The sequence below is a fragment of the Azolla caroliniana genome, unplaced genomic scaffold (genome assembly GCF_043228905.1).
Source record: "Azolla caroliniana isolate FFs.n. ecotype wild unplaced genomic scaffold, voAzoCaro1.0.p SCAF_16, whole genome shotgun sequence".
NCBI lineage: Eukaryota > Viridiplantae > Streptophyta > Polypodiopsida > Salviniales > Salviniaceae > Azolla > Azolla caroliniana.
The window spans coordinates 4,888,775-4,910,866 of record NW_028230451.1 but is presented as its reverse complement, the minus strand read 5'-3'; positions in this window follow the sequence as shown (position 1 = coordinate 4,910,866).

Sequence of the window (22,092 nt, the reverse complement as noted above, 5' to 3'; positions counted from 1 at the left end):
AAACATCAATTTGCGACATAAATGAGGATCATAAATAAAGTAGAGGGTTTCATTGCTACCCTACAAAACGAGATCCTTGTTGATACTCTTGAAATCCATAATTCTCGTGAAAATTTGACTCTAAAAATGTTAGTATTGCAGAGGATAAACTAGCACGAAAACAATTGTTTTTAACGTGTATTTGAAATTTAGCATAAAGAAATTAAACGTAGTGGGGCATGGCTCTAACTCTAAGAAATGTTTGGAGCCACTGGAGACAAATTTTATTATTGCCCAAAATCCAACCCACTAAATTTAGTGTAGCAAAGTGGCAATGTAGATGATAGCCGATATCGGGGTAGATTCAGTATCTCCAATAGTGTTTAGGCATATGTACAACTTCCCCATGTGTACCACCAAGGTCGCCCATCACATCGTCGTCTCCATCACAATGCCTTAACGTGAAGCATGGACCACCATGGACCACATTGGACATCGAGACAAAGTGTGAGAGAGAGAGAGTGAGTGAGTGAGTGAGAGGATGTTTATGAACGTATTTGTACATTACCCCATTGTTCACAATTTGTCATCATGATTATGAGGTAGATTCTCCATTATTCATGAATAGTTTGCGTTTCGTCGTCAAGTGGGGGGGGGGGGGGGGGGGTCCACGCGTGACTTTGAAGCATATCATTTGAGTTTGACATAAGCTCTTTTTTAATTCTTTTTTACTAGTTTTAATTTTACCTTATATTTGTATGAGTTTAGAGTGATATCCATATAAAGGATACAATGTTATTTATCCATGAATATTTCTAAAGGATGTTTTAACAATAGGGCTTTGAGTCCATGTTATATGGACAAGTTATATGTAATAAACCTCAAGGTCATATCAAATTCCTCGATTGTAGTCCACTCCAACACACTGACAGAGGTGCATGGCATATCCATGGTAATCAGTGTGTCTCATGTATCAATTGCTATAAACATTCTAATGATTTGCGAAGGCACATATTATATTAAGGGTTGTGTTCCAAGTCCCCCGATATATATTCATTTATTCCCCATGTTCTAACCTTGTGATCCAACACAATGATTTGTTATTTCCTCTACGACCTTCTTGATCAATCCAATATTGTCATGCATTGTATTCATCCTTGCAATAAATAATGACCTTTTACATGCATGATATCCCTTATTTTCTTTGTATGGGCATATCTATTATACGTGTAAATCTATATGCCTCCCTGCATCTTCCAAACACTACATGAGAACTAGCTTTGCACTAATCCTAAGCTTGTAACATTCCTTAGTGATAGAGTTACTCGTTGGCATTGTGAGCTCATACTTTAGTTTTCCCTGGAAACTCAAAATCCAAAACCTTAATGTTGCAAATAATAATTACAACATTTACTGTGATTATTAAATATTTCCATTTTAGAATTTCAATAAGGTAACTTCTTGAAAGCTCGAAAGCCAATCAATCATTTGCATGACATTTAAAGACTCTTATATAATAGCTATGATGAACAAGGCATGTAATGTCTTGTTACTTCTGAGATGTTCAAATGATACATTGTTTTAGTATCTATGTAATAGCCCAAAATAAATTGAGTTTCATACATTTTAAATGATTATAACGATGAGATTGATTATTGAATGTTGTCACTAATGAGACACTTAAAATTGTTGTCGTCATCATTAAATATGTGTGCTGGTTGGTTTCCACATAGTGCCATCGTTGTGTGGTGGATAGTTGTTGATCCCGAAAGCCTTGTCATAATGCAATGTTGGCACCACATCTGTAATTCTTATGTATTATTGTCACCTCCATAATATTGGCCTTCGTACTTTTACATGGGAATGACATAAAGAACAAACTTTAACCATAAACATGTCCTTATATATCAATGACACATGTACGAAAAAATGTTTTCTATGGCAAATGCAAACATCCTGTATTGGTTTTGTAGGCCATATGGAGGACGTGCCAAAGAATCCTTCATGACATCATACATGACTCAATGAAAGAGACATTAGGAGGCAACTAACCACCCATTAAAGTAATTTAAAATTAGATAACTACCAATAATTTGGATTCTAAAACAACCAATCAAGAACAAGTTGAAGCAAAATTGGGAGAGGCTTTACATAAATCTCCCTTGGGGATCTTTCATACAATGGATCTTTTGCTCCAAGCACTACATGTTAGTAGACATGGATGTTTTCAAGGTAAATCATTGATCCCAACACCCCTCCTTATAAGGGAAACATTATTCATCATACTGATCTGACATATGACACTTACATCCATATTAATCCATAATCTCATGAGTCAATTACAACGTTGCCATGAAGTGGATATGATTCCTTTAGCTAATACATATTGGATTCTTATTGTAGGGCAACTGAGGGAAGCCTTGGTCTACATAGTCAGCAGTGGTTTAAAATTGACAACTACACGATACCTTGACAAAAAGATGCATTGTGACACTATGTGGCTTTGACATGTATATGTGCAATAGACGAGGACAATCTTAATGTTGGGTTTCATCGTGGTAGTATTGTTTAAACCCATTTGACTTATAGATTTTACAAGAACGTTGGATATGTTGTAACGTTTTTGTGTAAAACATATCACCCAGTAAGTGTCCATATGCATTCTTCTATTTTATTAGTTGATTAATACTAACTACAATGAGATATGTATGTGACACAAGATATAGCATAAAATTTCAAAACAAAATGTGAACGTACAATATAAGAGAGATCAAGTGATGAAAGGAGTCTTAAAGTGGAACCTCATTTGCTCCTAATTTGAGCTACTTCACAATTGGTTGTTTAAATTAGGATATTACAATGGAAAGGGGGTGGTGGTTTTCACAATGGAGGCATCTTGCTTTTTGGGTAGATTTGTGAAAAACATTAATCAAATCCAAGGAAAAGCCCTAAAACTTTGCAAATAGGGAATACTTTTGTGTTTATGAGGATTCCTGTAGGATATTTTTTTTTGTATAGAAAGGTTAATACGTGAATAATATGTGTGCATGCATATAGATGTACATGTGGTATAATAGTTGTTAAAAAATGTGTATTCTACGTTTAGAGTACGTTTTAGAATACTTAGAAGTATTCTACACGTATTCTACGTCTAGAGTACGTTTTAGAATACTCAAAAGTATTCTACACATATTCTACGTTTAGAGTACGTTTTAGAATATGTACTCGGAAGTATTCTACACGTATTCTACGTTTTAGAATTGCCGTTTTTAAAAAATTGACGTATTCTAAAAATATGACATATTCTACGTATTTAACAATTATTTATCATTTCAAAAAAAAAAATTGAAAAAAAAAACTTAAAATTTTAAGAAGTATTCTACACGTATTCTAAGTATTTAATGTATTTTATCTATAAAATATGTATTCTAAGTATTTAAAAAAAGAGAGGTTAGAATAATAGTAGAATACTTAGAATATGTATTCTACATGTTTTTTATGCTAAGTATTTTACACCAGGGTGTGGTATATGCGAGTTACTAAGGGGATGTGAAAAAAGTATAAACGAGAAAGTGTGAATCGTAGAAATAAATTCGAGTGTCTGATAGATGTGTGGAGAGTGTTAATGAGCCCGAAAACCTTGAACTTTGGGAAAAATATGTAGCCTTTACAAGGTTCATTTCCTATTTTACAAATTACTATGCCTTCAAAGATAAGCGTCACTATCTTGAGTCGTATTGGTGTAGATCCAGAAAAACGGTGGTGTCTTTCTAGTATTTTTATGACAACTAGTTGTGCAACCTCCTACCTTCAAAAAGTTAAGTTAATGCAAGATTTTTAGTTATTTGACCCATGATTCTCTCGATGATGTGAGACATGCAAATCTTGTTTGGGAATGCTATGAAGTAAGATAGATAGACAATGTGGTGATTTTTCTTGCCATTTTGACATTGCAAAGGTTAAAGTCTTTAAGGGGGTTGTTCAATAGGCAACACACCCTTTTTTGTTCTAGTCTCACGAGGTGCACAATACAAATCTCATTTGGAAACACAAGAAATTTACATAGAGTGTGGTAAATTATCTCCTTCTCTAATAGTGTCAAGGTTGAAGTCTTGGATTGCGTAATGCATGTGGCACAACTTCTTTTCACTTCCTCTCATGAATCACTCAATGAAGTGCCACATGCAAATCCTGTTTTCAATGGAATTAGGATTATGTAGCATTGCGGTGATTTTTCTCACCACTCAATAGTGTGAAGGTTTTGGATGGAAAGACAGACATTCTCGTTTTAGGTTTTAAAGCTATATAAAAAGATTGTTAAAAACATACATAATACATTAGGATGACAAAGAAACGTTTGTCTTGTTCATAATTTGCAAACGTTGTGATCTCATTGTGCAAGCATTAAGACCTTTGAGATTAATTGCAATAATGATGGAAAAGGAGTTCCGAAACTTCACACCAAAGGGCTCATATTTCTAGCAGAAGACTCTCCATGCAAGTCGTGATAGAATTCCTCGAACGTGAAACAGAGTTGTGAGTAAAAAGATACGAGCAAAAAACCAATTTCGAAAGATGGCAGTCAAATCTACCATGCCAAGCTTAGAAACTCAAGTTTTGTCAACCAGACAATGTTTGTAATGAAGGACTTTGGGAAATCGAGCAAACTCAAGACTCATGAAGGTTTGGCCTTTGAATGCATGCACACCCTTTGAAGGCCCACACGCCTCCTTGAAGGCCACACCCTCACCTTGATCCCCGTGTGCACTCTCTCAATCGCCCATGCGCCCATTGGTTTCCCCACATTTCCTTTCACACACTTACATCAATTATGATCCCTACCCATGAATAAAAGGGAGCATCTACCTCCTAAATACCCTCACATAGCAATAAAGTTATATTTCTACCTACATGACCTGTTACGGGCATGACCATATAATATCCATGTGTATAGAATACTACAGTGCAATCTTACCACGAGATATTATATGGTCATGCATGTATAGCTAGACCTAAGGTCCCCAAGCAAGTTCACACTTGGCCTTAATGGGTTGTCTCAATCCCAATTATTAAAAGTAATCATTCCCTTCTTTACACTCTCGTTTAACCCTCATACTTTATTCCGACTATGGTGAGAAAACTGGGTGGAATGGGCAAAGTCTGCAATGTGCATCGTGTGCACATGTGCATTCAAAAATGTATATAAAATAAAAAGGGGAATATTTGTCCCACATTGTAATGTCCTTCCCTCCTTGGACTACAAAAGGAAAGAGGGGTCTCTTGTTACGGGGTGTCACCCATTTTGAGTTAGGATGGTGTACCGTTAGATCTAGGGTTTGATAGTTTTCTCTTCTTCTTACTTTCTTAGGGTTTTTACTTGGGTCTTCTTCACCCTATTTCGTTTTAGGGTTTCATTTAGGTCTTCTTCTTCGTTGTCTTGTGGGGTTTGGTTCCTTCTTTTGAGTGGAGGTTTGGTGTTCCGTTTGGTTCTTCATCTTGTGAGAGTTCGTGGGAGATTTAGGGTTTCGGTCTTCTTCATGTGAGTTAGGGTTTATGCATTTAGGTTTCGGGTGTTACTCTCTTCTTCTTCCTCATGTGAGAGTTTAGTTTTGGTTTGGGGTGGTTTTCTACAACGACGGCTCTTCGGCCACCGTCTTTAGCGTGTGACCAACTGTGGATGTCGCGGTCCCGATGACCCACTTGACTCGCCTTCGCCGGTTCCCATTTCTTAACATGTTGTATCTAGCCGATTGTTTGTAATAGCACCAGATTCGTGGCATGTAAGCCGAATCGTTGTAAGAGCATTTGTGCGTTCTACGAAACACACCCCCACCCACACACGCATACAAACAGATCAAGGAGCCTCTGGTTGGGAGCTCACGGGGTTCCTACACGAGCAGAGGCTTCCTTTCAAAATTGTACAAAAGACAGAATACGAGAGAGAGAGAGAGAGAGAGAGAGAGAGAGAGAGAGAGAGAGAGAGAGAGAGAGAGAGAGAGAGAGAGAGAGAGAGAGAGAGAGAGAGAGAGATCTCGGCCCACAACCGACATCACTTCGTCCTCCCAAAACTAGATGCCTAAAACAAGCTCAAGCCTCCCCTTTTATAGCACAAGGGGATATCGTTACATCGTGATCGGTGTCAACGATCCCCCCCCTTTGATTTCTTCACATCAAATTCCTCTATGTGTGTGGGACTCTAAACTACCCTTTAATTCCTACTACCTAGTACTTACCAATCCTATGCTATTTACATTATGTTTGTACATGTTTCTTGATTCGTGTGTATCGGTGCACACACCCGTTCGCGCACACTTGGCCCCGTTTCTCTTTATGGCCGGAATCCTTCACAACACCAGAAAACCAACACAATGTACCTAATGCATGCTCGAATATGCCGAGAGGAAGTGAACGTGGCACTGCCGGTGAGTTGTGGGACATAAGGTTGTGTCACATGAGTGAGAAGGGGATGCAAAGACTTGCCGACAACAACCTCATTCCAAAGGTGAAGAACGTGCAACTTGAGAAGTGCACTGGTTGCTTGGTCGGCAAGCAAAACATAACCTCTTTCCGAACCAGGCCCCCGACAAGGAGGAAAATGTCGTTGAACTCGTGCATACGGATGTATGCTACGTGGACACTAATTCATATGCCGGGTCACAATATTTTTTGACCTTCTTTGATGACTATAGTAGGAAGTTATGGGCTTCCACATTGAAGACCAAGGACCAGGTGTTGTCGGTCTTCAAGGAGTTCCAAGCGAGAGCTGAGAGGGAGACCAGACGGAAATTGAAAGCAATCTGAGCGGATAACAGAGGAGAATACTAAGGACCATTGTAAGTTTATTGCCCAATGAAGGGAATCCGACTCGAGTACACCATGCCGAAGATGCCAGAGCTCAATGGGCTAGCCAAGATGATGAACCAGACCATCATGGAGAGGGTCTGAAGTATGTTAGCACATGCCAAGTTGTCCAAGAATTTTTGGGCTAAGGCGTTGATGATGACAGTGTACTTGATAAACATATCACACTCAACGCCCTTGGACGGAGATATTCCACAAAGGGTGTGGACTGGCAAAGACGTCTTATACCGACACCTGAGGGTGTTTGGCCAGAGGGGAAATTTGGATCCGAAAACTTGGCCATGCATATTTCTAGGATACGGAGACGACGAATTCAGCTATCGGCTATGGGACTTAGCCGACAAGAAGGTCATTCGATGCCGAGACATAGTCTTCATGGAGGAGAAGACTATTGTTGAATGGGTAAAGGAGAAGTCAAACACATCCTCACGACCAGTCGAAAGTCGAAAGTGGACTGAAGAACATGGAGAGCCGATCGAATTCGGACAAGGAGTCAGGTCGTTTAGAGACTAGTCGGAAGTCAGAGTCAAACATGAGTCGGATCTGACGAGGAAGAAGAAGTAGATGACACAAACCTAGACGAAGAACCAACCGAAGGAGAAGAGGACGGACCTGATGAGCCGGGTGAAGAAAATAGAGGAAGCCGATACTCTCTAAGAGAGAGAAGAGCCCCCCCGAAAATTTCTGGATAAAGAGTATGTACTACCAACCGACGAGGGGGAGCCGGAAAGCTTCGAGGAAGTGAAGAGGGACACCCATAGCAGAGAGTGGCCAAGTGTCATGCAGGATGAGATGGATTCCTTGTATGAGAACCACACATACGAGTTGACGGAATTGCCGAAACGAAAGAGGGCACTCCAAAATAAATGGGTGCATAAACTAAAACCGAGAGATGGCGGAAATCCACCAAGGTATAAGGCCCGAATTGTCGTGAAGGGTTTCCAGTAGAAGAAGGGAGTGGATTTCGATGAGATCTTGGCCTCGGTAGTGAAGATTACATCCATCTAAACAATGTTGAGCATAACAACCAACATGGATCTCGAAGTCGAATAGTTGGATGTCCGGACGACATTTTTGCATGGTGATCTTGAAGAGGAGATATACATGCAACAACTAGAAGGATTTGTTGAAAAGGGAAAGGAGAATCTGGTGTGCCGGTTGAGGAAGAGCATTTACGGACTGAAGTAGGCTCCCTGGTAGTGGTACTGGAAATTCAAATTCTTCATGGCTAACCAAGGATACCACAAGACACAGGCGGACACTGCATGTTCATGAAGAAGTTCGACGGAGGAGACCTCCTAATCCTCCTGTTGTACGTAGACGACATGTTGATTGTCGGACGGAACCGTATGAAGATCGGAATGCTGAAGAAGGCCTTGAGTAGGGTATTCTAAATGAAGGATATGGGTTTGGTAAGGCAGATCCCGGGGATGCACATTGTTTGGGATTGGACAAAGAGACTATTGTGGTTGTCACAAGAAAAGTACGTAACAAAAGTGCTCTACAAATTCAACATGCAAAACGCGAAGCCGGTCGGGTCGACATTGCCGACAAACAACAAGTTATCTGGGAGACAAAGTCCAAAGACGAAGGTAGAAAAGGCTGAGATGATGAAGGTACCCTACGCCTCAATAGTCAAAAGCCTTATGTATATGATGGTTTGCACCAGGTCAGACATTGGATATGTTGTCGAAGTCATCAGTAGATTCATGAGCAATCCTGGTAGAGAGCATTGGGCAACAATGAAGTGGATAGGTCGGTACCTGGGAGGCACCTCGAGCATGTGCCTCTGATTCGACTCAGGCAATCCCATATTATACGGTTTTACCGACTCGAACATGTCGGCTGATGTAGATACTGACCGATCCACATTCGGGTATGTAATGACTTATGCAAGGGGAGCCGTTTTGTGGCAGTCGAGGCTGAAGAAGGCCATGGCATTGTCAACCATGGATGCGGAGTATATGGCCACAATGGAAGTTGACAAGGAGATAATCTGGATGAAGGAGTTCATCAAAGAGTTGGGGATTCGGTAAGAAGAATTCCGACTCTACTACGACAACCAAAGCACCATCCACCTTGCGAAGAATGCCGCCCACCACTCGAGGACCAAGCACATCCAACAGAGATATCATTGGCTCAAGGAGAGGGTAGAAGGAAAGGACTTTGCTCTTATAAAGATGCACACAATGGAGAACAGATCGAACATGTTAACAAAAGTGCTATCATTGGAGAAGTTGGACGCGTGTCGGAGACGGGTCAGGTTGACGAACCACCCCATGCCGGAGTGAAGGGGGAGTTTGTTGGGAAACAAGCTCCCTCTAGATGAGAAGAAGAACACAAGCCGGATCAGTTGGATCCTAAGGAGAAGAAAGACCGAACCCGGATCCGGATCTGAATCGGTGTCCGGATCAAGTTCGGATAGGCATCCAAAAAGGGTACATATGTAAATATGTTTTTGTTGCACCTACTCGGGCCAGATGTGTAAATAGACCCAAAGTTCTATAAGTATAAATATAACTAGGGCAAACCTTTATCTATGTATGTTCATATTGTTGTAACAGTGTGCGTGAGGGAGAACGTTGTCGTGGAGAAAACTGTCCCTAGGCGGAATCGAAGAATATCGGGAGAATCGGTGGTGTGCACCATGTGCATTTACCCTTGTAAAAAACGTGTGAATAATAGGAGTTAAATTGGGACAGAGGATCCCATGTATAAGGGATTCATCCCACATTGTAACGCATCTCCCTCCTTGTTCTATAAAAGGAAGGGAGTGCCTCTTGTGAAGGGGTTGCCCATTTTGAGTTAGGAAGGGTATACCACTTAGGTCTAGGGTTTTGTTATGTTCCTTTGCTTCTTCTTCTTGAGGGTTTTGGGGTCCGCGGCTATGGCAGTCGAGCTCTGTTAGTGTTCTTGTTCTTCTTCCTCTTTGTCGTCGGGTAGGTGTGTCTTCGTGTCTGTTTAGGGTCTAGCTCGGTGGAAGAGCTTGTATGTTCTGAGGCGTTTGCTTCTGCTTGGTCTCTTGTGCAAGACCCCGCTCGACGCGACGAGCTCGTGAGCTCCTCAATTGGCGGCTTGATAGTAGACGACTGTTGTAACCTAACCTACTTGGTCCGGCTCGAAGCCGGTATTGTACCTTGCACATGTATTTATATATATAAAGGGTTGTGCATATTTGTGCCTATGTTGGTGTCAGCTGCTTTTCTTTCCCTTTGTTTCCCGTACATAAGAGGCGTGTGTTGTGTCCATGTTGCGCACGTGCTCTCTCTCTCTTCCTCTCTTGTGTTTGGTAGCCGCCGGTACGTGTCCGGAGTCGCTCGGGTTTGCGCCACAACCAGTGCAACCGGGACTTGAGAGAAGTCGGCTTCTGACACCCATCACTTCCTAGTTCGAGACCCCCGTGGTCTCGCTCCTTTCTACACGCACCCACAGAATACCGCGACAACGTGAGACAATGAGAGAGAGAGAGAGAGAGAGAGAGAGAGAGAGAGAGAGAGAGAGAGAGAGAGAGAGTGTGTGTGTGTGTGCTGTTGCGACTCTGTTGTAACCGCCATCATACGAAGAAGTCGAACTCGAGGTTGTTGCTTACAAGTCTCAGTGTATTCCTCTCATATCATAGTGAAACAGTTCGGAGTTCGGGGACTCTCGTGGTTTTTCCCTATTAGGGTTTCCACGTTAAAATACCTTGTCTCTGTATTTGTGTTTTCTTTTCTATTTTTTTTCAGTTTAAATCTTTGCACCTCTCATACTTGGGTCTAGAACCGGTTGTGGCCGGCTTCAATCTCTACAAAGGAGCTTCATTACTTTCTAGAGATAGAAGTAATTCAGACTCCAAACAACATCATGATTTCCCAACGACACTGTATCCTAAATCAGTTCTTCAAGTTTGGGATGACAGAGTGTAAGCCCGTTGTTACCCCTCTTGATCAAAACCTAAATCTAGATGCCGACTCCAGCACAAAAGAGTGCGAGCTGAATCACTATCAACAACTAGTCGGAAGCCTGATCTATCTCACCATTACTCAACCCGACCTCAGCTACCTGATTGGCCTCCTTAGCCAATTTATGCAGACACCTAGTGACATTCATCTAGATTGCGCTAAATGAGTATTAAGGTATGTACGTGGGACAATGGACCACAACATCCTCTACAAGTCGGCCACATTGATTCAACTCGAAGGGTACACTGATGTCGACTGGGCCAACTACAAAGCCGACAAACAATCAACATCAAGATTTGTCTTCTCCCTCGGCAATAAAGCTATCTCCTGGAGCAGTAAAAAGCAACCGGTAATCACATTGTCGAGATCGGAGGCAGAATACAAGGGCGTGACCGTGGCAACATGCGAAGCCATATGACTGAAGAGGATTCTCAAGGATTTGGACATCTCCATCAAATATCCAATCCTCCTATACTACGTCAACATGAGCAATATTCACCTCGCTTGGAACCTAGTTTTTCATGCTCGAACTAAACACATCGAGGTGCACTATCATTTCATCCGAGAACGTATCATGGCCATGGATGTCGACTTGCAACACATCCACAACAACCTACAAATGGCGGACATCTTCACGAAGGCCCTGGGAGCCGACAAGTTGCGGCAGTTCATGATGAACCTAGGCCTCTCAACCGCCAACCAGTCGAGCTTGAGGGGGATTAACCAATTGTTGCCCGACACGGAATCGAACGGAGTAGAATGAACACAGAAAACAGAGTAAGCTGATCATCCACAACCAAAGTCGGAGCTGATCCAGATACTAATCGACACGGCCCAAGCCGACTATCTAGCTACCAGAAAGTTGTGCTTGAAGGGGGGTGTTGAGAATCAAACTCAATTATCCTACTATGGGACCACACCTTAGGAATAGCCAAGTGTATGAACACCCTACTACTTTGTATCATAACTAGTGTGTCATAGAAGTTAGTCCTATGACACATAGTTAGTAGGTAGTTACGTCTCCACCTCCTTCCCAAGAGGTGGTTGTAGTAAGAGAATATAGAGAGAAGGTGACTACATAAGCACCTTCTCCTCTTCGTTGTAGTTGTTGGTTGTTTTATTCTCTTTCTAATACAGTTTTATTGTTTCCTGTATTCCTTGTGGTCTCTCTCTCTCTCTCACTCTATCATACACACACACACACACACACACACACACACACACACACATCTCTTCCGTTGCACAAAATCACACACGCTTCTTTACATATTTCATCAATGCATAGACCAAATAGAGTTATTAAGCTTGGATATCCTTGCTTAACACTAGTAGTGTTATAATAAAAAATGAAGTTCTATCGCCCATACAAACATATAATCTTTGGCACCCCAAGATCTTCCATGCACATCCAAATATGCTCATGGACCAAAAGCTTTATTGAAGTCTACAGAGCAACAATATAAACACTTCCCTCTCAAGTGACTTTCTTCCAATAAATTTCAACAGGTGACAAGATGACCGATCACACATACACACACACACACACATCTCTTCCGTTGCACAAAATCACACATGCTTCTTTACATATTTCATCAATGCATAGACCAAATAGAGTTATTAAGCTTGGATATCCTTGCTTAACACCAGTAGTGTTATAAAAAAAAATGAAGTTCTATCGCCTATAGACACATATAATCTTTGGCACCCCAAGATCTTCCATGCACATCCAAATATGTTGGACCAAAAGCTTTATTGAAGTCTACAGAGCAACAATATAAACACTTCCCTCTCAAGTGACTTTCTTCCAATAAATTTCAACGGGTGACAAGATGACCGATGATGTTATGGAACTTAGATAACCAAAGATATCCACATCCTTAATGTTCTTAACAACTATCGAACTGTTTTGATAGTTGCAGGATTATAATAACATAGAGGATGTGGATATGCCACATCCTCAATGTTCTCTTGTCTCATGGCTCCCAAATGTATAATTTGTAACATATATTTTGCATCATGTCCTCTTGATACATCAATACATGTATTCCTCTTGCTTTGGCTTCCTTCAATTCGAAAAAACTTCACAAAACCAATCTTCTCCATCCAAAAATATTTGATTTTGAAGATTTGTCCCATACATTTTCTTCAATGTCCCAATTGATTTGTGTACATCATTTTCTCCTTTTGTTTGACAATAGCCAACACAAGATTTTTACTTTCCCAACTTACGATTAACCAAAGGATAGCTAAGGGCATTCTTAAATATGCAAAGTTTGTCCACAACTTGGTAAAAGCTTTCCTTGTTGAAGATCTTAGACTCAAACTTTTACTAATCCCCTCAAAAACCCCATCACTCAAGGGTTGGGGGTTGAAGCAGTTTTTTATGAGCGGATGAGGACAACACATTCACTATATTTTTGTTTGTATACGACTTTGGTGGTAAACGAACATATGATTGATGTGGAAAACGAAGAACATTGTCTATTTTGGTAAAGGATGAGTGATGATGGTATCGGGGGAAGAAGCAGAATTTCATGAGGGGATCAAGAGAGTAGTGTCATTATGTTTTTTGGTACAAGTCCTTGGTGGTATACAACAAGATGGTTGATGTGGTCTTTGAAGCAAATTTTCTATTTTTTATGGATGAGGGAATCATGGTGGTGTTGGGGGCTGAGTAGTTTTTTATGAGGGGTTGAGGACAACACATTCACTCTATTTTTGTTTGTACAGGACTTTGGTGGTAAATGAACAGACGGGATGTGGAAAACGAAGAACATTGTCTATTTTGGTAAAGGATGAGTGACGATGGTGTCGGGGGAAAAAGCGGAATTTCATGAGGGGATTAAGAGAGTAGTGTCATTATGTTTTTTGGTATGTACAAGACTTTGGTATTCTACAGCGAGATGGTTGATGTGAACGTTGGTGTAATCGATGACATGTTGGTTGGGAAAAAGTAAGAATATTGTCTTTGTTTGATAAGGATGAGTGGTGACGTTGTTGGGGGTTGACGCATACTTTCATGAGGGACGAGGATAGTAGAATCATTTTCTTTTGCAGGTGATTGTTGTATTCGATGAAATATATTCTGAATTTTGCAATTCAGAACTTCAACGCAATGCAAGTACACACATGTTGAAGAAAACAGTTGCATGGGCAACGTGGAAAGTTTGGTGTCTACAAATTCAGTAGTTGAAGTAGGTGTTGAATTGAAAACAAGCCAAAATTTTGGCAATGCAGTAGTTGACATGTATGCCAAATGTGGCTCACTTGAAAAAGCAAAAGAGGTGAGGAGGCGTTGGATAAGTTCAAGAAGATGCAACTTCAAGGAATTTCTAGAGATGAAGTCACATATGCATGTATTTTGAAAGCTTGTGGGTGCATTAGATCCACAAACAAGGGCGAGGAGAATACATTTCGATGCTGAGAGGAAAGGCCTTTTAAGAAAAAACCAACTTGTTGGAAATGGACTAGTAGATATGTAGTCGAAATGTGGCATGCTAACAAAAACAAAGTTAGTGTTTGACAAACTTCCCATATGTGATGCAGTGACATACAATACATTGATAACGGGTTATGTGCATTGTGAGCATGACGAGGAGGCCCTTAATGCTTTTGATCAAATGCAAAAGTAGAGAATCTCTCCTAATTCTGTCACGTTTACATGTACTCTAAAAGCTTGTGCTAGCGTTGGAGTAGTAGAAAAGGACAGAGAAATTCATGCAAAGATTGAGGAAATGGGCATGCTGAAGAGAAACCAAGTTGTTGGCAATGCATTGGTTGATCTATGTGCTAAGTGTGGAGTCTTAGAGAAAGCACATGAAGTGTTTGATATGCTTCCAACTTGAAATATAGACTCATGGAATGTTCTTGTAAAGAATCAAGAGATGGATTCTGTGTAGCGGAATAGATATGAGCTGTGTGTGTGTATGAGAGTGAGAGAGACAAGGAGTAAGACACATAGAATACGTAATGTAAAGTATATTAACAAAGGAGAAAGACTCAACATTATACAATGTGGGAAGAGGGTGCTTTATATAGTCACCCTCTCTCTTCATTAATTACAAGACTCATGGAGCATGGGGAATGTGAAAGCTCATAAGTTATGTGTCATAGAATCATAACTCATACTAAATGCTAGAATACAAAGTGGTGACATAATGGTGACTCTTGACCGTTGGAGTGTCTATTCATTCTCAAGGTGAGTTCACACACTAGACCAAGTTGAGCTTGATTCTCAACACGCCCCCTCGAGAGGTACGCTTCGACTCGCATTCCAGAGTTCGCGTCGGCTCGCATTTATGCGGAATCGCGGAATGCATAGTTGCGAAGTCTGTTCTTCGGCTTGCGTCTTTCTTCGCGGCTTTGCGCGGTAGATCAGCTCTTCGCGACTTCGTTGCACGGTTGCGGAATCCACACGTTATTGCGTAGTGTCTTCAGTACTCCCCCTCAAACTTGGCAGGTCGGGGATCGTCAATTCGAGATCGGTCATGAATTGCCATAGCTTGTCGGCTCCTAAGGCTTTAGTGAAGATGTCGGTCGTTTGAAGATTGGTGCTAATGTGTTGTAGGTCGACATCGCCAGCTAGAATGCACTCTCGGATGAAGTGATAGTGCACTCCGATGTGCTTTGTCCGCACATGGAACATAAGGTTTCGAGCCAGATAGATACTGCTCATGTTGTCGCAGTAAAGGGAAGTCAGATCCTTGATGGGTACACCCAGATCCTTGAGTATCCTTTTGAGCCATACGGCTTCACATGCGGCCACTGCCGGGCCCCTGTATTCCGCCTCTGTGCTCGAAAGAGCAACGATTGGTTGCTTTTTGCTGCTCCAGGATATTGCTCCGCTGCTGAGGGAAAAAACAAATCCGGAGGTTGATCTTCTATCGGCTTTGTATTCGGCCCAATCGGCGTCTGTGTGACCCTCGAGTCGTATTGGCATCACGGTCTTGTAGAGGATGACACAATCCATTGTGCCGCTCACGTATCGTAGAACTCGCTTAGTGCAATCCAAGTGAGTATCACACGGTGTTTGTATGAATTGGCAAAGGAGACCGACCGGATAACTGAGATTGGGTTGAGTGATCTATGTGGGCCCTACGACCAAAGACCGTCACCAACAAAGATCGATGCGATTCAAGCTATGGAGGAAGTATGCGAGTCAACATCCGAAGTCCGAAGGTTTCTCGGTGCATGTGCATTCTATCACATATGGATTCCGCACTATGCACATATAGCGGACCCGCTCTACCACTTGTTGCGGAAATGTAAGAAATTCGAATGGAAACCGGAACACACCAAAGCCATGAAGAAATTGAAGAAGACACTTCGGAGGGCGGAAGCACTTAAAAAGCTGAGCTACGACCGACCGACCATAGTAACGGTTGATACAAGTCCAACCGGTATCGGGTGGGTCATCAATCAAGCCGACTCGGATGGTTCGCGGTATCCGATCCGATTCGGAGCAAAGGTTCTCAACGAAAGGCAATGTGGATATGCACAATTCAAAAGAGAACTGTGGGGAGTCGTGTCGGCGATAAAATCGGATCGGGATTATTTGATCGGAGCCGAAGTGGTGATCGAGACGGATTGTCTTCCGATACTCGGGATGATGCGGTGTTGTACGATACCGGATGTAGCTATGCTAAGGTGGGTTGCATATGTCAAGTCGCTTAATCCGGAGGTTCGACACATCTCGGGGAAGGACAACGCGGTAGCGGATATGTTATCAAGGGCTCGGTTCAGAGATGACATAACCGAATCGGATAATGAAGAAGTTTCCGAAGACTACTTCGCGTCGGAGCACATATGCCGAGTGAACGTAATCCGAGAATTCCGGGAAGAAGAATACGAGGGAGAAAGCTTGATGATCGGAAAGATGTTACAAGAGGCCGAGGATTCAACAAACGATAAAGGAAGAAGAGCCGAGATCCGAAGGAAGAAGAGGCAAGTCCAAAAGTTCTTCTTGGAAAACGGATTAATATGGAGGGCGCCGAAAAGACCGGATGGTATACCACTTCCAGTAGTCGGGACAAAAGAGCAACGAAACCGGATAATGTCCGAGTTTCACGAATCCGATTGGGTTGGACACCGAGGAACATGGGCAACATTTGTGAAGATCAAGCAAAAATATTGGTGGAAGAAAATGTACAAAGATGTCGCGGAGTTCACGGAAAGCTGCGCGAAATGTCAAGTCTACTCCGGGGTTCGACATCGAGATAAGTTACATCCGACATTCTCACCGACAGTCAACTTCAAGTGGATGGTCGACATAGTGGCCATGCCGACCGGGATTGGACAAAAGAAATACTTGGTATTAGCTCGGGAAGATCTCACAAATCAAGTAGAAGGTCGAGCGCTTCAGAGGAAAACGTGTTCCGCGGTATGCCAATTTCTTTTGGAGGAAGTATTTTGCAGGTACGGGTGCGTAGGGCAAGTGATTGCGGACCGGGGAGAACTCGACTCGGACAAAGCTAGGGGATTCTTCGCCAAACACGGAGTTCGGTTATCACTGACAACGGCATACAATCCGGAGGCCAACGGGAAAATCGAACGAGGACATAGTCCGATCGTGAAAGCACTTGCGAAGGCATGCGATGGAAAGGTGAAGGACTGGCCGTAGATGCTTCCGTATGCACTATGGACGGATCGGACGACGCATAGCTCCGTAACTGGTTACATGCCGGCAGAACTCATGACTGGACAAGCACCGGTAATGCCGACGGAAACCGCGATCACAACATGGACAGTGCTACCGTGGAAGGAAGAGATGAGCCGGGAAGAACTACTAGCGGTCCGGATACGACAACTAGAGGGAAGACCGGCAGACATAGCGGAAGCAATACGCCGACAACAAGAAGCACGATTCCGGAACAAAAGCCGGTTCGACACAAAGCACTGACTACGACCGAGGAGGATTGAAGAAGGAGATTGGGTGATCGTCTATGACAGTAGTTTGGACCATCAATATACAACGATGCGGAAATTCGCGAAAAGGTGGTTCGGGCCATACGAGGTTCGGAAAGTCTTTGACAACGGAACGTACCGATTGTCCGAGTTGGATGGAACAATACTACGAGTGCCTATAGCCGGGAAGCGGGTGAAGATTTTCAAGAAGCGGACCGACGACAAACCCTATGTGATCCAAGCCAAGGCCGACAACGAGGAGCAATCGGATGAAGACCATGGTGATGCGGGAAGCGAAGAAAGTGAATTACAACTCATAATCGACATAAGGGGAGAATCGGAGGAAGCTTTGGGTGAAGACGGATATGAGGAATCGAGAACTTCGGCACATACCGGAGGATGTGCGGGTTCGGAGGGGGCGAGTGTCGTAGTGTATTCCACACACTACGTGAAAACCATAAAATAATATATCCGATTTTAGATACATATAAATAAATAAATAATATATCAAAACATTTGTCACATGCATAGGGCAAGATTCGAACCCTGCACCTCCACATAGATAAACCCCAACTTTACCATTGTAATAACTTATCTTTAGTGTTATACATATAGATTTAATACATATAAGACCTTTATTTACACATATCTTTATTAAAAGGTAAAAATCATGTATTCTTTAGGGTGTGAATATTTTATTTACACGTGATATTAAAAGTGACTCATGCACATCTAGCGTGGATGAGCCCTATACTTAGGAAATGACAAAGCATCACATGCACATTTAGTGTGCATGGACACTTTTTGTGAAAAAGCATGAAGCCATGCTTAGCCTCTTCCATCTTTATATAAGGAGGAGAGAAATATGTATAAGGTTGTTGATTAATATACAAGGATTGATCAATCTAATATATTCGTGGGATTCACGAATTTTGCCATCTAAATTACTCTTATAATCTAAATATTGTTTAAAATACACTAAACTCGTGGGATTCACGAGATTGCTATCTTACTTCTCTTTCCACTATTCATAACTAGCCTTAATTTGTATTCCTCTTCCTCCTAGTCAAAAACCTCGGCGGTTCCCACCCGACTCACGTAACGATCCGGAGCCGAAAGGCACGACACAGTTGGTGAACCCGACGTGAACACCGGGTGGCAAGGAGATGGAAAATCAACCGGAGGCTAGCAACATGATGATGATGTTCGAGCGCATGCTACAAGAACAACGCGCGATGTCGGAGATAGCGGCATCAGTGGAGCGGCTCGTGCAACGAAACGGGCAATTCAACGGGAAAGACGTGTCACGGTATCTTCGGGACTACAAGGCGGAGATGCTACGGTGCGGAATATCAGAAGGACTGCAAGTGACGTCCTTCAACCGGGTGGCGACTGACGGGCTTCAAGCAAGCATCCATGGGCTACGACAACAAAATCCGACATGGGAGGCGTTTGAAGAAGAGCTAAAGAGGACGTTCGCCATCGAGGATTCCTCCAAGGCGACGCGAAGGGGATTCGAAGATTGGGTGGAGACGCCGAACAAGGGATTGAAGGTCGTTGATGTGTTTTCGGCATTCGAAAGCCGGTTCGGGAGGTTGTCCGCGAGAGATCAACCTATCCTCGTACCGGACAAGGTGATCATGTTCTTGCGAGCCGTGGACGTCCGGGACCGGAAAGATCTCAGAGTGCTCTTGGAGGACACGACCACGGAGAGTGGCCTCACCGAAACATGGGAAAGCGTGCGGGATATCGTCGCGCGATACACGAAGAGGGGGCAATGGCTTGCCAACGAGGAAAAGAGGGTTTCAGAACCGATTCCGAAACCGAGAACTGGATTGGAAGACCATCAACCGAGGGCTCGAGAGACTACAACCGAGAAGGGGATTGATGCATCTACGGTGGAGCAACTATTGAAGGAGATGGAGAATCTGAAGATCGCGATGGTGAAGAAGTCGGATGACCGCCCCACAAGCTCCAAGTATACGGACCGACGGTGCATATGGTGCAATAGCGCCGAACACAATCGGAGGGATTGCGACGAGCATAAGGAGGCGCTACGGCGGGATCTCATCTACTACGAGGGAAACAGGATTCATTCGATGGACTCTCGGAAGCCACTCTCGAATGGACTCATCGTCTTTGTATTCCGCCATTTTCGCCTTGCCTTTATCCATCTTCGGGCTAGGCCGTAATGTGCTTTGATCGCTCGGGGGCTCTTGTGGCCCACTTAGCCTTGTGGTAATCGGGCTATCTTCGAACATGTCTTCGAGGCGATCTCCACCTTCTCGCTCTTGTTCAGCCAGTTCCGCGTCAATCGGGGTCGAAGTCGGAATCTTCTCTGGTGCGTACCAGGATGCGGATTCGTCGAACACGATGTCTCCACTTACTCAAACTTTTCGGGTAGAGGGGTTGTAGCATTTGTACCCCTTTTGTTTCAGTGAGTATCCTACGAGGATACATTTCTCCGACTTTGGATCTAGCTTTTGCCGCTTTTTGTCTGGTATGTGCACGTATGCTATCGCGCCGAATATTCGGGTGTGCGATAAGTCCGGCTTCTTTCTGAAGTATTTTCCATGCGGAGTGACCTCGTGTACTCCGGATCTTGTGCACCGGTTCATTAGGTAGACGGCCGTATTTGCAGCTTTGGCCCAATATGACTTGGGCATATGCTTCTCGTTCATCATGGCCCGCGCTACTTCGAGGATTTGCCGATTTTTGCGCTCAGCTACTCCGTTTTGTTGCGGAGTGTGTCGACAAGTAAATTCTCGCCGAATTCCTTTCTTTCGGAGATATGCCGTGAAATCTTCCGAGAAGTACTCCTTGCCGCCATCCGATCGAAGGCAACGTACATGACAACCAATGGCTTTTTCGACTTCGTTTTTAAACTTTTGGAAGTATCCGAACACTTCGCTCTTTTGCCGCATCGAATAGAGCCACGTGTGCCCGGAGAAGTCGTCGATGAAGAGCACGTTGTCGTGGAGAAAACCAGCGCTAAGAGGAATCAAGGGATTAAAGGCGTGAACCCGCCCTTGCACCAGTGTGCGCGAATTGACGCATTGTACACAACTAAGCATAGGACGGTTGATGTAAATATACTAAGTATGACATATTTATTAATTAGGAAATCAATGCGTATCTCTGTCCAAAGAGACAGAGAATAAAGTTAGCATATTTTGATGTAATGGCCTCCTGGATGACCTATAAAAAGAAAAGGGGAAAAGAAGGGGGATGTATCAAGTTTTAGGGAGGGAAGGAGGTGTTGTCAGACTAGGAACCGAGCTCTCGCTTCCTCTATCATCATCCTTTGCAAGGTTTGCCATCGTTGTAATTGTCACTTCTATTGTAATTGATCTCTTGTTTCCGTCTATCTGTGTCATCTATGTTATCTGTGTTTTTGGGAGTGGCTTCTTTCACTTCTCTCAAGTGTGCTCCTTGATTAAGTTGGTGCGCGTTGGTGGTTCAATCAGCGGGCAAGTGCCGCCGGCTGCCGACGGGTCTAGCAGGCCTTACACTTGCGTGCTCCTTGCTTCCTCTTGTCTCTCCTGCTCCTCAGTTTAGGGCCCCCGTGGTCCCACATTATTTCACATGCGAAAGCGTAACAACGCGACATATTTGGTGAACCCGACGTGAAACTGGGCGGTAGAGGAGTCGAAGATGAAGGGATTGGAGCTCGCCGAAGCCATGGCGACAGCGGTCGATCAGATAGTAAGTTCTCGCGAAGGCACAAGCGCCCTCGACAGGGCCATTGAAGCAATTGTCGCCACAATAGGCCGATTCGGTGGGAAGGACGCCACGAGATATTTGGTGGCCTACCGAGCCGAGATGGTGATGAGAGACATTCTGGCGGATAGGCGTCTGGTCGGGTTCCCTTGGATGGCGACACCAGGCATCCACGCAGAGGTGTTCGAGGTATAGGCTAGATGCCGGACCTCGGGAGAATTCGAAGCATAGCTCCTCGAGAGGTATGGGCTTGATGACGCGCTTCAGTTATCGAAGCGGGACTTCATGGAGTGGGTGGTGGAAACCCCCGGGAAGGGGAGGAATGCGTCGGCACTCCTCTGGGAGTTCGAAGAATGCTTCGCACGGCCCTCAACGCTGGACAAGACCGTGTTGGACATGAGTCGTGTTCTGTTGTTTGTCAAATTGGTGGACGTGCGGGATAGGGGCTAGGTGGGTCTCCTGTTGGAATAGATGATGGGCTGACAACCGACTAGGCCGTGGTCAAGGCGATCTGCAGCCGCTTCGACAAATGGCGAGAGTGGGGCGACGAGAAGTCGTTGGCGACGGAACCCACCCTAGCAAGGAAGTTCGATGAGCCTTCGCCGACACGAACGGAGGAAACCCAAGATTGGATTGAAACTAGCCCAGTGTCGACCGGAGCGGTCAAGGGCCCATCCGAGGGAGTGGC